Source organism: Aphelocoma coerulescens, chromosome 1, assembly GCF_041296385.1.
Source record: "Aphelocoma coerulescens isolate FSJ_1873_10779 chromosome 1, UR_Acoe_1.0, whole genome shotgun sequence".
NCBI classification, from domain to species: domain Eukaryota; kingdom Metazoa; phylum Chordata; class Aves; order Passeriformes; family Corvidae; genus Aphelocoma; species Aphelocoma coerulescens.
In genome coordinates this window covers 20,714,976-20,730,178 of record NC_091013.1, presented here as the reverse complement: position 1 = coordinate 20,730,178, position 15,203 = coordinate 20,714,976, and the positions used below count along the sequence as shown (strand labels likewise).

At 39.2% G+C, this 15,203-nt stretch overlaps 1 protein-coding gene across 2 annotated transcripts in view; it reads left to right on the top strand.

Moving 5' to 3' along the window:
* The window catches only part of TBL1X (transducin beta like 1 X-linked), a 193,084-nt gene that overhangs the window by 68,143 nt on the left and 109,738 nt on the right, over positions 1 to 15,203 (top strand). The gene's annotated exons all lie outside the window — the stretch shown is intronic.

Genomic DNA, 15,203 nt, shown 5'->3' with positions numbered 1-15,203 from the left:
TTATCTCTGGTGTGCAGCCGTCCTTTACATTAGGCTCATTGTAAAGCCATGTAGTAATTTCGGGAAACAGTTACAGAGTTTACAGCATTAGGAATGATGTGTTTGGAACCATTTTGATCTAACAACCTTAGTGAGCACGTGTGAAAGTGCAAATGTAAGGTTTTCAAGGGCAAACTTAATGCTTATGCTCGAGAGCTGGAGCAGGTACTGGGGCAAGAAATATCTTGTTAGTGTTGCTGAGTTCAGATGCTGCTGTTTGCCCAGCCTGGGAGCAGCAGCACGTGGTGGTGGGAGCTGCTGATGGCCCTGGGAGGCAGGTGATAGGAAGGGCGAGGTCAAAGCAAGATGGTGCTTCTGTCTGGAAAAAGCAAAGCAGAGGCAGTGTCTTAGGTTTTGACAGCTCAGGTGTGCTTTTCTCACATTTAGCTTTTCTACAGTCTTAATAGCATTTTCATCTGTGTGTCATCTCCTTGGCTGTTCTCCTGTTTTCTGTAGAGAAAGGAAATTTCCTAGATGTAGTGCCAAAAACACATAGCATTGACAGCACTCCTAGTTTTGGTATTCCTGGCCACTGATACCCTGTGACAAAATTGCCTAAAGCTGACCAAAATTATGACGGGATTAGGTAACGGGATTGTGCTGCTATCTCTTGTGGACCAGCCACTGGAAAAACATGTCTGAGTTGGATGTAATGAATTAAATGTGCCTTTGCACCAGCAGAGCCAAGCCAGCCATGTACGCCAGACCCTGTGTGGGTTGAACTGAGCTTGAGGCTTGGGGACTTTGATGGCTTCAGGGAATCACCTTCTGTTTGTGAAGCCTCCATCCAGATGGAGGGAGCCCAGTGCAGCACAATCGGGCCAGCCAAGCAGAAGCCGTTGGAAGTGGCCAAATGGGGACTTATACCCCACTTCCTGGACTTCTTTGGGCCTGGCTGGGTGACCTGGCCTGCCTGCTGGGGTCTGGCTAGATAGCCTGCCTTTGTGTTGAAAAGAAGAGCCAGGGCTGAGCAGGCAGCACAAAGAAGGTAGTAGGGGACTTCAGCAGATGGATTTTAGTAGTCTCTGTTGACGTAACTTAAGTGGGAATTTCTTTTTTTTCCATCAGTTTTGAGCACGGCTAAGTCTGAATACATTTTGCTGAGACTGAAAAAGCATCTCCCAGGATTTCTTGCTGCCCAATTTCAAAACACTCCTGTAAAATTGGGAGATTTACAAAAATGACAAGAAACTGGATTATAATATAAGACAGACGTAAACCTAAGTATAGGTGTCATGACTTCTTGCTTTACATCTAGAGCCAGACCTTTCTATTCTTAAGCTATTCTGTTCAATATCCTGATCTGTACACTGTACAGAGTTGAGGTGCTCACTGGTTTTGACAGTCTAGTTCCCAGAAAAGTTATTTGAGGTTACTTACATGTGAGAGAGGTTACCTACAGCCACATTGCCTGTGAAAGTTGTGTCACGTATGTGTGTGCATACAGGTGCATGAGTACCTGTGCCAAATGCAATTAAAATCACTCTTCCATAAGGACCACAAAGTTTGGAGGCTTTTTCCACACAGGGCAGTATCTCAGACACACAGGTTCTGCAAAAGCCAAGCGTTTTCTCACAGTGGCAGTTTATTTTTGGAAACACAAAACTGTGAGCAAGCAGCACTATTCCTCACATCCATAAGGTTTTGCACAGATGAAGCCAGGAATATGGATATGTTCACATCCAGGCCTCTCCTTCTTCCCTCCCTCCTTCTCTCCCTTCCTGGCCCCCTCCATGCCTGTTCAGGCTCACAGCAGGAGCGCAGAGATGGCTCTGGTTGTACCTGTTTGTGGCTGATGGGTTGTTTTTCCCCTCAGTCGCTGCAGGAAGAGAACAGCAGCTTATCGAGCACTTCAATCTGGTTTGCTGAGTGTAACAGCTTATGAGAAAATGGCTGCCTTGTTTTCCAGCCGTGTCCCGGGGATGGCCATGCAGGAGAAAATGAGGATCCGAGCTTGAGGAATCTCTCAGCAGTTTCCCCTGCCATTTAACATTTATAAATACGCTATGAAGGATCTTTTTTCTTTCCAGGTAGCTGCCTCACATTAGTCCTTGCAGCACAGCGGGAGGAGGGGTGGGAAGGAGCCTTTCCAGACCCTCAGCAGTGCTCCTAGGGAAACGTTCCCAGACAGGGGTACATGCACACATATCTCTCCATATATATGCATATAAATGCATGTATATATAAGGTGTGACTTTAGGCTTGAAATTTGTCTTCTGAGGTAATCTAATCACTTGCTTTTTAGTGATTATATTAATGAAGTGTTGTTTCCTTAAGTATTTAGTGCTTCTAAAAATTACTTTCTTCATTTTCTCACGGTTTGAGTGACACAGCATTGCATTATGAGCAGACATTATGTGCCGTGAAATAGAAACGCATACAGCCCTTACATTGAAGTAACTCGAGGTCAGAAAGATTTCAATACTAATACAGAAATGATCTGCACAAAACAATTCCCCCTGAATAACCCACTAGAAAATTCTCTGCTGTTCAAGTGTATTATCCCATTATTAAGTGGGATAATGAAAACAATTTTTAGCAAATTGTTCTAGCTTTTTGCAGCAGTTTGTTTCCTTCAATTCTTCAAATGATCTTGATGTTTTAATGAATTCATTCTCTCAGTATCCTGTTGAAAAAGGCAGAAGTGGCATAAGGAATTATAAACTCTTAAGAGAATAAGAAAGCCACTTACTTGGAATATAATGGGAAGTCTTTTAAAAGGAGTGATTAGCTTCTTTGGTATTTGGACCTTTAAGATAAACTGCTGTCTCATAAACTCTGGTAGATTTAGCTGTGTTGGTTTAAGATGTGACAATTACCCGTTGTACTCATCCGCTGGGCTTAATCCTTCATCAGCTGCTCAAGAAAATGCAATCCAGCCTGTGAAGCCCTGTGGAAGCAGTGGCCTGAGATCATGTAACCCCTTCTGCCTGGTAGGTCCTGCCTGGGGACTCTCTGGGCTGAAACTGCCAGAGCTCTTCACAGCTAGGCTCTTAATCATCTGCATCTGTTTATGGTAATAAGGGAGAGGAAAAAAAAGTAGGGAAAAAAACCCCAAACAAACAAAAATTCCAATCAGAGCCAGGCACATTGCCTTTAGCTGAGGGCTTCCATACCAGTTTCCAAGCGGTGTTTCCAAAGTGTTGTTTTCAGGTAGCTGTATATCAGTTTTGTGGAACTGATGTACATAGGTTTCTTATATTTCCTTGAGTAGGCTTTTCCTCTTCTTCCCTGCCATCCCTTTAAAATAATAGTGCAATAAGCTTTTTATTGCAGGACCAGTGTTGCTTTAGAGCGTAATCACAATTTATGCAGTCCACATTAGTGCTAAAGGCAAAAGATAGTGTACTCTCTGCATTTTGCAATAAAATCATAGAATGTTAAAGGGTTGGAAGAGACCCTAAAGGTGAGCTAGTCCCAACTCCCACGAGCAGGGACAACTCTTGTCCAGCCTGGCCTTGAACACTGCCAGGGTTGGGGCTCCCTTTTTCTCAGTTAAACAAAGCACTGTGAGACCTGTGCTGGAACAGCTCTGTTTCTGTGGCTGCTACGCTGCACATCGGTTGGAAACATGAGAGTGCCCATGTAGCTGTTTCCCTGTTCCAGAGGTCAGCTGTGCTGCTTTGGTGTCACTGCAAGCCCATGGAAAACACTTCACACTGCAGCTGTAGCAATATCAAACAAAAGATGTGTTCTTGTGAATCAAACTCTTACTGTCTTCCCTTTGTATTTTCTAGAGCTGTCCAGATAGCCTTTTTTTGTATTGGTGAAAAAAAGGCTTTTTCAAAGAACTACACATTCAAAATGTGGGTGTACCAAAGGAATAGGAGAAATACTATTTGTAGGAGATACTACAGTTTGCTTCACATTTATTCTTCTGCTGCTTCTCTCATTTCTTTTTTAACAACTGGAGCAGAAGAAACTGAAAGTGGAACTGGAAAGACAACTGCAGGTTTTGTTTTTAAAAAGTGTTTGGAAAGAATATCTGTTTCATACTGCTGTGCCAGCATGGAAGCTCTCTGAGCAAGGCTCCACTGCAGTGCTTTTTGGAGCAGGCTTGTTACCTGACTGCTTGCTTTCATTATGTCCCTTGTTTTGGATGACCCCACAAGGTCTGTGACAACATGAATGTGGGGAGAGTGCAACAGCCTGATCAGATACTCTAGGAGGTATCTGCTTTAAAACAAAGAACAACAAATTATTGCATTGAAAATGCTGAGCAATGTTTGTTTATTGGCTGTAACAGCACTGCACAGTGGGGGGCTTTGTACAGAAGCCCAAGTTAGCAGGGCTAACAAAACAGTGCAGCTTCTTTAGGGCAATTCTTTACCTGGGCCAGTCATACTTTACTAAAGGAAAAATTGTGGAACATAGCATGTCCTGCAGTACTCAAGCTACTGTGGGTATGTCCTCTGCAGTGTGGCCTGGAAACACGTTCATCCTGTATCTCTGATTTTATTCTTAAATTATAACTTCTGGAGACAAGAACTATCTTGCCTCTTTTTCATTTGGATTTTTCTAAATTTTAATATAATCTTGCCTGTAAGATGCACAATTAGCATTTCTAAGCAGCAGTTTAATACAAATAATGATACTTCATTATTGATCAAGGCTTTGTGTCTCCTGTTATATCTTGAAAACAGCTGGCTGGATTCGATGCTTGTGAGCTTCTTTATACTGATGTTCGCTGGCTTGTAATTCTGAGGAGAAGAATAAATAATTCACATGAGGCTAGGAGTTTTTGTTTATCTTTTTAAAAAATGTTGCAGCAAAGTGGTTTGAGTGTTAGGCCATATAATGCAATTCCAAATATTTTAAAAATAGAAAAGGTATGAGATAATGTTATTGATTCTATCTTGCCAAATAAATATTTCAGTGGACTGATAACGTGGATCTGCTTTGGAGGGATTTCTGCTGACATTTTTGTTACACAGTGTGATTGCTATGCTGCCGATGTTAGGCACCAAACCTGACCCACTGTAAAATGTTTATAGTTTTGCATTCTCTGTATTCCAAAAATGGAGCAGCTTTCACAGTCTTTTATTCTCATATAACTTCTCCCTTTCCACGCAATCATACCTAGAAATCAGCAGCTTGCTTTGCTGGGCTGACATGCACGCTACTTTATTTTTCAATTTCATCAGTAATAGGCTTTTCCTAGCTTGTAATGCTGCTCCACTGACACACTGATGTTTATTCCTTATTCACACAAAAAAAAATCTAGTGAAGTCTCTCTACAGACTTCAGTCTTTATGGTGGGGTTATTAAAATTATTAAAATTATTCAGATTAATAGCTTTAATTTTTCAGCACTTTATTTTTTTCTTGAAATAGAGTATACATTTGCAATACTACTCTAGGATGTATGGCATCTGATATATATCTCCTCTGGCTTCTGTGTTAGCTAGGCTTTGAAGGGATAGTATATTGTGTGCATTCAGACTTCCATAGGTGGAGGAAGAGGAAAACAAAACTCTCTTCAGGACTTGTAAACCCTCTTCAGAAGTATCAGGGCCAGAAAAAATGTCACCAGAGGCCATGTCTGCCAAACTGTGGTTGCTTCTGCCTTTGTACCTAGTGGTATTTGGGAAGACAGTAGGTCTGTGATGGTGAAGCAACGCTTTCTACTTGTATGCTGGGCCAGAAGCAGCTTTCTAATGGACACAGGTCCTCAGATCTGAAGGCCAGACCTGCTTAAACTCTGCCCACCTGACTTTAAGCTGAAGTGGGTATGTTATTTGCCCTTACCTGTCTGTTTTACTAGTGAGGTACCATCTGTCTCCATCATTTGCTTTGGTGGCAACTACTTTGTGCAACTGATAACTCTCTAAGGCTAAAGGTTCTTGAAATCTTTTGGCCTTGGTGGCATATCCACATGTGCCTTGTGCTGTTAGCAGCAGATAGCTGAAGGCTTTTTGATTTGTATGGTTGTAGTTTCAGACAGGACTAGGCATTATGATATTGTTTGTGTACAAGTTCCGAAACCTTCATTTCAAGAGGCATCATAAATCTAAGTAAAAATAGGTCACTTTTCTTATAATGTAGCTACTTGGGGTACTTTATTGATGCATGCTCTTGGGAAAGGTTTTGTTGGTTGGTACTTCTGGTAGTTCTAAATCCATGAGGAACTAAAACTGAACTGGTTTTTTTTTTTTTCTGGGGCATAGAGTTTTAAACTGAGGACCGTGGTGTCCCACCGTTAGGAAGGAACACCTAAGAAGGGAGCACTGAATAGGTGCTTGGTGGTCAAAAGGAATGACAGAAGTCAGAGGCTCCACAAAAACTTATGAAGTTTATTAGTAAATTATACACCTGGCATAGAAACTGGTCTTCATTAGTCCCTTATCTCCTGGTAAAAGCATGTGGCAGCAAGTAGGGATAAAGGGGTAGGGCACAAGGGAAGAGAGAGACAGAGATGAATTAAAGAGTGGGATAGAGAGAAACATGGGATGTAAAGAGGGAATAGAAAGATCACCAGTCCTGGTTACAGCATTGATCCAGCTGATGGGGGTGGCCAGGATCCCGGGCTGCATGTGTGCCCAGGCTTTGTTGGGTGCCTTTTTAATAATAGGATTCCCCACTCTGGAGATAACTTTCTCATTTTCTATGTAAGTTAGCTATCATGTGCAATCCGTTCTTCTGGACCTTTCTGGAAATGTGTCAGAGGGCTTCAGAGGTCTTTGGCAGTCTTGATCCCCCACTACAGTCCATGCCGCCTTCTCAACCTCATCCCTGTGCTTGCACTGTACTATGTTGTGCTTATCTCTCCCCAAGCCAGATCAAGGACATCTGTCCCAGGAAAAGTGCTGCCCTACCTCTGTATGGCCCCCTTCTCCAGCCTCATCCTGTTCATTCTCACAGTGTTATTACCAACAATCCTCAGTTGTTATCACCACCAATCCTTGGCTGGCTCCACAGCTATCAGGGTCTGAGACATACAATACACATCAGCCCCTTGTTTTCTACAGGAACATGTGAGCAAATTACTCGGGGCTAAGAAGTTATTTCATGTTGAGGACAGAGTGCTGAGTTAATTTGTCTTACTTTTTATGTGCTATGAGCTTAGAATATCTGTATAAACACACCTCTCTCTTTTTGCAAGTAGTAAGTTACAGAACCTCAGTTACTAAGCCTTAAAATGCAGTTCTGTCTTGGGATCCAACATAGGGAGCCATACTGCTGTTAGTGATAATCACAATTGTACCCATGCACTAAAGGTAAAAACCCTTATGATTTTCCAGTTGTGATAGGGAGCAGGATGAAATACTGTGTCACGGATGTTCTGAGGAAAGCTATCAACCTGGCTTTCTGATAAAGTTGGCAGTTTAAAAGTTGTTTTTATTGTTAAATTGGACAAATTTGATCTGGAAATAGCAGAACACAGAAAGCAACAGACACAATAATGTCACTAGAATCAGTTTTCACATAAAGACTCACAGACATGGGTTTGGACCTCAGATTCGACAGTGAAAATCTGGAGTAGCTTAATCTGTAATTCATTTGAGTCTCTCCAGACGTACTTTGCTAGAATTGAGTGCAGCCTCAGCCAACCCACTCCAGGCTAAATTGTTCACCTGTTTATTCACCTCTGAATGCGTTCATCTACTCACCCACTGACACAGTTTCCTATGAAGCCAAAAGACAGGGGCACATTTTATACAAGCATGGAAATCTTGAAATTCATAACTTTTGACAGCCATGACAAATAAGAGCCGTATCCATTACCAGTCCCCAGAGTTATCTAGTATCCTTTCTTTATGTAATTTCTTACAGTACTTCTTTTTTTACATCAATCTTCTTTTCATTTATTTATTATTCATAGCATTAATAAGAGTTCACTACTTGGCTTTTATTTTCATTGGTGTCTTGCATATTTTAACACAGTAACTGTGCTTGCTTTGTTTCATTGCTGTGGATTTTTTCGTGGTTTTTTTCACCTTGTGTTTTCTAGTTTTATCATCTGGAAATATTATTAAAGACATTATATACCTTTTCATCCAAAGACGTGGTGCATCTGTTGACCTTCAGGGTATATTGCCAGGGCCATCTGGTTTTCAAGGGAAGTGGGGGCTGGCAAGGAATGGGGAAGGATTTAAGGCAGAAGGAGATATTAGGTTACTTACTTATTATTTGATTAAGGTTTTGCTTTGTTGAAGGGTAAGACTGATTGGTACTTTGTTGCAGTGTTTGTCATTTTATAGTCTTTGTTTTTTCATGTGGTTTTTTGTCATCGTTGTTGTTGTTTTGAAGTGCTGCTGGGCTGGGGAAGCTCTTGTGTGCATGTGCTTGTCTTTACTAAAATAAAACAATATGGCCCCAAACTGGTGTGAGGTGTTAACCAATACTGCTGTTGTGGTCTACGAGTACCAGGATTAAATGACACCATTTCAGACATTGTTCCTGGCCTGTGCTCATCTCTCAGTTGAAACAAGTGTTAGTGACCAGTGAGGAAGTAACAGGACAAAGTACCAACCCCATTTCAACCTGAGAACAACTGTATTTAGAATAAGTTTGGGTTCTCGAAAACCACCTTTCCCCCAGTTTTTCAGAAGGAGCCTGATAGTCTTTTTTCAGTGAATTCACACAAGGTATATAAGAGATACCATGTAGCTTCTACTCTTATCCTTCCAGAATAAAGGAGTCCGACATGTGTGTGCAGGTTTTACTGGGGCTGGAGACAGAGCAGGAAAATAAGGAATTTTATCAACTCTGGGTGTTCCCCATTTCAATATGGCCGCAGCAATTGCTGTTCAGTAGTTTTGATACACCTTTGCTTTATTATCTTTTTCTCTTAGTACCATTAAGCAACCACTGGTTGGCAATATAGAATATAAATTGGTAATTTTTCTTACATTTTGTAAATGTTTGTCATATATCATATTCTGAAATACACTGCAGTGCATAAAAAGCTTTGATGTTCATGTGCTAAAAGCTGTTACAATTCAGTTACCCAAAGTCTTATACATGAACTGGAAATATGATGCATACTTTCTTAGGAGAGGAAAGAAAATTCTTTTATGTAAAGTTACAGAATAAGGTATTCATTTTAACTGAAAATAAGAAACAGCCTGGTTCTAAGAGAAAAGTTTAAGTTCACATGTTAGAAATCATCTTCTCTAAATTAAGAAGGGGCTAATTTCAATTAAAGCAGAATTTCCCACATTAAGTTATTGTGTCTTCATATGAGTAGTTCTGAGTGATCTGTTTAAAACCCAGAACAAGGATCCCAGGAGGAGGGGGAATGTGTTTGTGTGTGCGTGTGTGTCCCAATGCTTCTCCTCACTGTGTAATCTCCATAACTGACCTGCAGTAAAACAAAATCTCCCCCCAGCCCAAGAGCTCCTGCCCATGCATAAGCCTTCTCATAACCTGTAGCAAAACAAGTGTCTGGGTTACAATTAGGACAATATGGTGGTCTTGTCATATGCTTTTGTAGTTAGTAATGTCCACAACACTTATTAATTATTCAGTTTATTGTCAGTCTTTATTTCTCCATCTTGACCATGGTATTTTAGGAAGACATAAGCCAGTTGAGTTACACACTTGCCTTATATATGCACCAGTATGTATGATGAAGAAAGAGTAGAGGAAATAATGCACCTTTGTAGTGTTTAATCATTTTTGCTTGAATTTGGAGAAGTAGACAAATAGGGGAGGAAAAACTCCTAATTCCTGTGAGGAAAGAAAAATGTAAGTAACTTCATTAGGAAAGTCTGCTTAATCCATTGTGATTTGGGGGATATTTCATGTTTAAGTGTCTTATCTGAGGTCTCATTCCAATCTTGCTCTTAGCTTTTTCTCCAGTTTTTTTTAAATAAGTGGTAAAGTTGAGAGGAAGGCAAAAGAGCTTATAGAAGCATAGTTAACAGCTTGCTTTGATGTTTTCCTTGTGACCTAATAAAAGCATTGCAGAGGCTTACCTAATAAAGCTCTGATAGGGACCTGATTCCCTGTCCTTTTTTGGTTTGTTTGTTTGAGGTTTTTTATTTTGTTTTTTGGACGAGGATTGGTTAGCTGATCTTAATTTTGAGGAACAGCAGAGGACAAAAAGACAGGCTATTGTCTTTTCCACTGGCCGTGATCAAAAGCCTTTCTCACAAAGTCACATACGGGTTTTTAGAAATTCTACCCAAGGCTCTTAGCTGCCTGAGTTAGAAGGCTTTCAAGACTGTGTAGCTTTTCTTAGGAAAACACGTAAAAACATGAAACATCTGTCAGAAGAACTTTTTGTTTGGAGAGCTTCATTGAAGCACACCTTGGAATTCCTTCCTTGGTTTGTGAGTTTGTGTAAATGTGAAATAACCAAGAGTAGTGTAACCTGAATTCAGCAGCTCAGGGGATGTGAAGGTGTTTGAGAGATTAGGCTTTCAAAGAGATTCATGGTGCCAAAGAACATGAAACTTCTATATAATTACAGGGTTTGCTTTTTTAACAACACACAGTAAAATCAGGCACAGTAAGAGCATGGATCATGTTGTGTTCAGGTGAGCAAGCAGTACAAAAAGTTAAAGACTGAAGATTTTATTTTACATAACTGAAAGCCTGTACTCTGGATTAATTTGTTCATATCTTATCCTGAGGATCATATCCCCACTTTCTTTATATTTTAATGCAGAGTTCCTGTCTACTGTTTTTTATTCATGCAGAGGTGCTTACGGAATTGTAAATTAAATTATTTTCTGGATCAGACAGCAATTAGATCATTAATTAAATTCCAAGTGTAGAGCCAAACTATATCCTGGCTGCCTCTATAATGTTGATGGAATTAAAACAGGTGTGGTGACAAAAATTTTTACGTGGAAAATCATGATTATTTTGGATAGCCATAACAGAGTAAGTCTGTTTGACTTTCAAATCCAGAATGAATTTGCAGGATGTGAATCTGGAATAACACTGGTAGGCTAAACAGATCCAGTACCAAGTGACTGGAATCCCTTAACTATAGCCGTTCTTCCATTCATTTTTGAAGGCATACCTGAAGGAATAAAACATCTCAAAGTTCTGTTCGAATTTAAGAAGTGATTTTTTTCTCATTAGAATAGCATGTTTTCATTTTCTTACCAAAGCAATATTTTTAATAGAAAACTTTCATCTTTTCTAAAGTTCTGAAGAATGTGAAGTAGCTTGATGGATGTCATAGGAAACATTTTCTCAATAGAAGAGAAATCATGAAAAGAACGTGCAGATTTACTTTGGAACTGTAGTAAGTAAGCAAGGGCATTAACATGGAAATAAATTTAAAAAGGTTGAGAAGGACTATGAAAGACTTAAAAATAAAAAAAAAAGAAAAAAAAATAGATGCTGGAACAGGTCCAGAGAAGCTGTGGAGGCCTGATGGCCTGAAACTGTGCAAGGCCAGGTTGGGTAAGGCCTTGAGCAACCTGGTCTAGTGGGAAGTGTCCCTGTCCATGGCAGGGGATTTGGAACAAGATGGTCTTGAAGGTCCCCTCCAACCCAAGGCATTCTATGATTCTATAGAAAAATAAAATTGTTACATGAATTTGGAGATTTTTCCAAATGTATAGGTTAAGGTAATGTTATCAGTGGTTGCAGGTCTTTGTGACAAACAGAATGAGTGTGAGGTTGACAGTGCTTAAGAATGAAGGGCTGCAGAGCAAAGGGAGAAAGAGTGTTCAGAATTATTCTGGAAAATAATCACATAAAAAATGGATAAGGATTCTGGTCTTCAGTATGGAAGAGGCAAGTCTGGAGCACAGAGTATCTATTCATAAGTGATATTAAAATCAGTTTTGAATGAGATTCCCTTGTGCATGGAGAATAAGAGAGTCAAGGACAGAGCTCCATGGATTCCCCAAATGAGGTGTAAAATGCAATTAACAGTGAAGAGAAACATCCAAAACAAAAAGTACTTCCATATACTGTAAGAAGAAATGTAAGAAATTATCAATTTATTTTTCAGTTGAAGCCATACTTATATGCAACATTCACATTTCAGTCAGTGGTTTCTTTACTGTAGAATTGAATTCAAAAGTAGAAAAAACAGTATACTAGAGTGCTTGAGGAAGTGCTAGATGTTGAGTGAAAAACCCTGCCATCTTCTGATAGACATTTTACATCTGCAGTTTCTGTGGATTGTAGAAGAAAAACCTGTCATTTTACCATTTATTGAGTGATACACTGGATGGAATTAAATCTGTTGAACAGGAGGAAATTTTGAACAAATGATTATATTTTTATGAAAAGTATTTATATTTATATGAAAAATTACATCAAAGCCCATAGGTAGATGAACTGTATAAACGTGGAAAATGAATTCAGATTTTCAGGACAATACTGCCTAACTCCATTTCTTTGAAAAAAAACCCAATTAAACACACACACACACACACACATTTGCATACATACACGGGGAAGAAAAGTAGAAGACTGTATTTCTAGTCTGGAACATAGGTTCTTTTGGGTGGGATCATCTCACCTAACTTTGTAGGTTACAGAGATGGCAGGTAACAGAGGTGTCTGTCTACCTTGAAGCTGTCCCTGATGCAGTCTTAGGTGCTCCCAGCACGTGACCTGTCTCCTCGTGGGGCAGAGTGTCTCCCATCAGGTGTATCACACTCCAGAAGTGTCTGTCTTGTGACGTGGAGAGGAGCCACCTTTGGGCACATGTCTGTGTCGTGCCTGTCACAAAGACCCAGCTATTAGCTTCTGCTGCATTTCACTAACCTAAATAATTACTCCTTTCCGACCCTCAAATACTTAGTTTAAAATATAGCTGAGCTTGCATTCAAGGTTTTTATTTGTCATAATTGATATCTGATGTTATGATCTTTCTGAAATTAAAATAACATGCTATAAAGTACTTGCTAAGAGAAGAAAACTAAGGTAAAATTTTTAAAGCAGAGAAAAGACACATTAACAGTGAGCCCATATTCTTATTTAAGATGTGCCAAAGCAAACAATGCTTGAAGGGTATTGAGTGAGGTCACTAGGGAGAAGCTGAGTAGCTCCAGGCATGTGTATAACTAATTTTTGAAATACTACAAGTGTAACTAACATTATAAATAACCATATGTTTATTAAGTTGCTGAAGAAGGAAAATCTGGGAAAAGTTTGTCCAGACATTTATAACTTCTTTAAGGGCAGTTGATTTTTTCCATATGATTTTCATCTCTTGAGACTGCTCATTGTTGAGAGCTGCAGTAAGGGAAAAGAGCAAAGTTATCATCCAAGCTTAAATGCAAAACATGGAAGCATTTGGGATTTAAGCTGATTGTTCGTTGCTTGATACAGCTTTTACTTTATAGCAGAGGTCTATAGCAAATCTTCACCAAAAACTTAGTTTAGCTTTCCTAAAGTCTGAAGTGGTGATTGAATGCCTGAACTGCAAGGGAAGAATATGCCTTCTGCCTATCAAAATGAAGAGGAATTGTTCAGTACATATTTTGCAATTAATCCTCATCATAATTTCATATTCAGCCATAATATAATTATACAAAAAAGGAAAACCTTTGTATGGCAAGTGTACGAAGAAAGTGAATTTACAAACTGAGAGCAAGGACAGTTCATAGTGAAAAAAACTGGAATAAAGACAGGTTACTCTGCAGACACTATTGTAAATGTCAAGTAGAGTTTGACAGCTGGTAAGTTGGAGACATAATTAAAAAAACCTTCCATACGTGTACAGACTGCCTTTTAAGAATTGGCACACAGTGAAATGAGGTGAATAGCATATGGGGGATTAAGGCAGCTGAGTTCTAGTGGAATCTGGAGGCAAACAAATAGACCTTCAAGACAAAGACAACTATAGTGGTCACACTGGTGTTATGTATTTGTTGACTTGTGGCATAGCAATCTACCCAAATTAAAGTTCATCTCATGCAGTTTTCCATCCCAGACAGAGCCTGTGTAATACAGAAAAGAGGAAGGTGTTAGAGGAAAACTTGTCTAGAGGGACGAAGATTTCTCTTTGACAAACTGGTCTCTGTGGCAGTCTGTTTTGATGGAAGCTCTTTGTACACGCAGCTAAATTGTTAGACCTTATGGTCAGTTAGGTTAAATAAAGACATTTAGGGGAGATGCAAATTTAAGCAAGAATTGGTATTTCTGTTAAACATAGTTTCCAAAAATTACTTCGGAGTTAGACATCTCTTAAAGTCTTCACAGAAAATCAATTACATATTTACTTGTGCACTTTAAACATTATTTCTGTATATATTTATTTTTGGCTTCAGTCTAGATTACAAATAGAATGACACTTGGCTGTGACCCTACAGAGGGAGAGATTAGTTTGGTAATGCAAACTATATTGGGAACTGAGCTATACATTTATTTCTGTATCTTTGTCTTTAGTCTTTTGCTTGGATTTCTCTGGATGCTTTCTTTATAGTTGATCTTACTCTATGTTTTAAGACATGCCTTTTAATCAACGTTCTGCGAGTCTAGCAGTACTGCCTGACACAGGGCTTCCACTCCATGCAACTACTGCATCAGGAGGAGATTATGCTGAATCACAACTCAATATGAATAGCTTAAAAAGAAAATATTTGAATGTTTGATAGAAACTGAAGAGATTTGTTTTTTTTTTAATTTAATACGAAATACAAAATCATGACATATAAGTCCTAAATAAAATTGGGACCTACTAACTAATGAATTATTATTTGCATTAATCTAACAAAAATAATACTCAGTATTGCTGCTGGAGTTTTAGAGAAAGTCATCAGCTCAATTGTGAGAAGACTTAACTATGTACCTGGATCTGGCCAAGGTAGTAAACCCACATCTGGCTAATGTAGCCTTTCCAGCAGGTGAAAGGCTTTTCTTAATTTCTGTTTATCAATTTAGCGAATAGCTTAAAGATGAGAAACTGCTTGGGAGATGACTAGTCAGGAAAGCCCCTGCTTTCTCCCAATTAGTAATTTCTTTAGAGAACCAAGAAAGAGAGGCTGAGATCTGTTGGTTTTTAAATCTTGAAGGGCATAGGGACCAGAAATACTCAGTTTCTCTAACTATAGATAATTTCTTTTGTATGTATTAAATTGGTTCAAAATGTAGAACTGTTTACAGGGTCATGCATGTTTTACATAAACCTTTATTAACTGGTAAAACACTGTTTGAAAAGATCCTGTTGTGTTTAAAACATGGATTTTTCTTTTTTTTTTTTTTTTTTCCATTTTAATTGAAGTTTAATTCCCATTTTAAAAA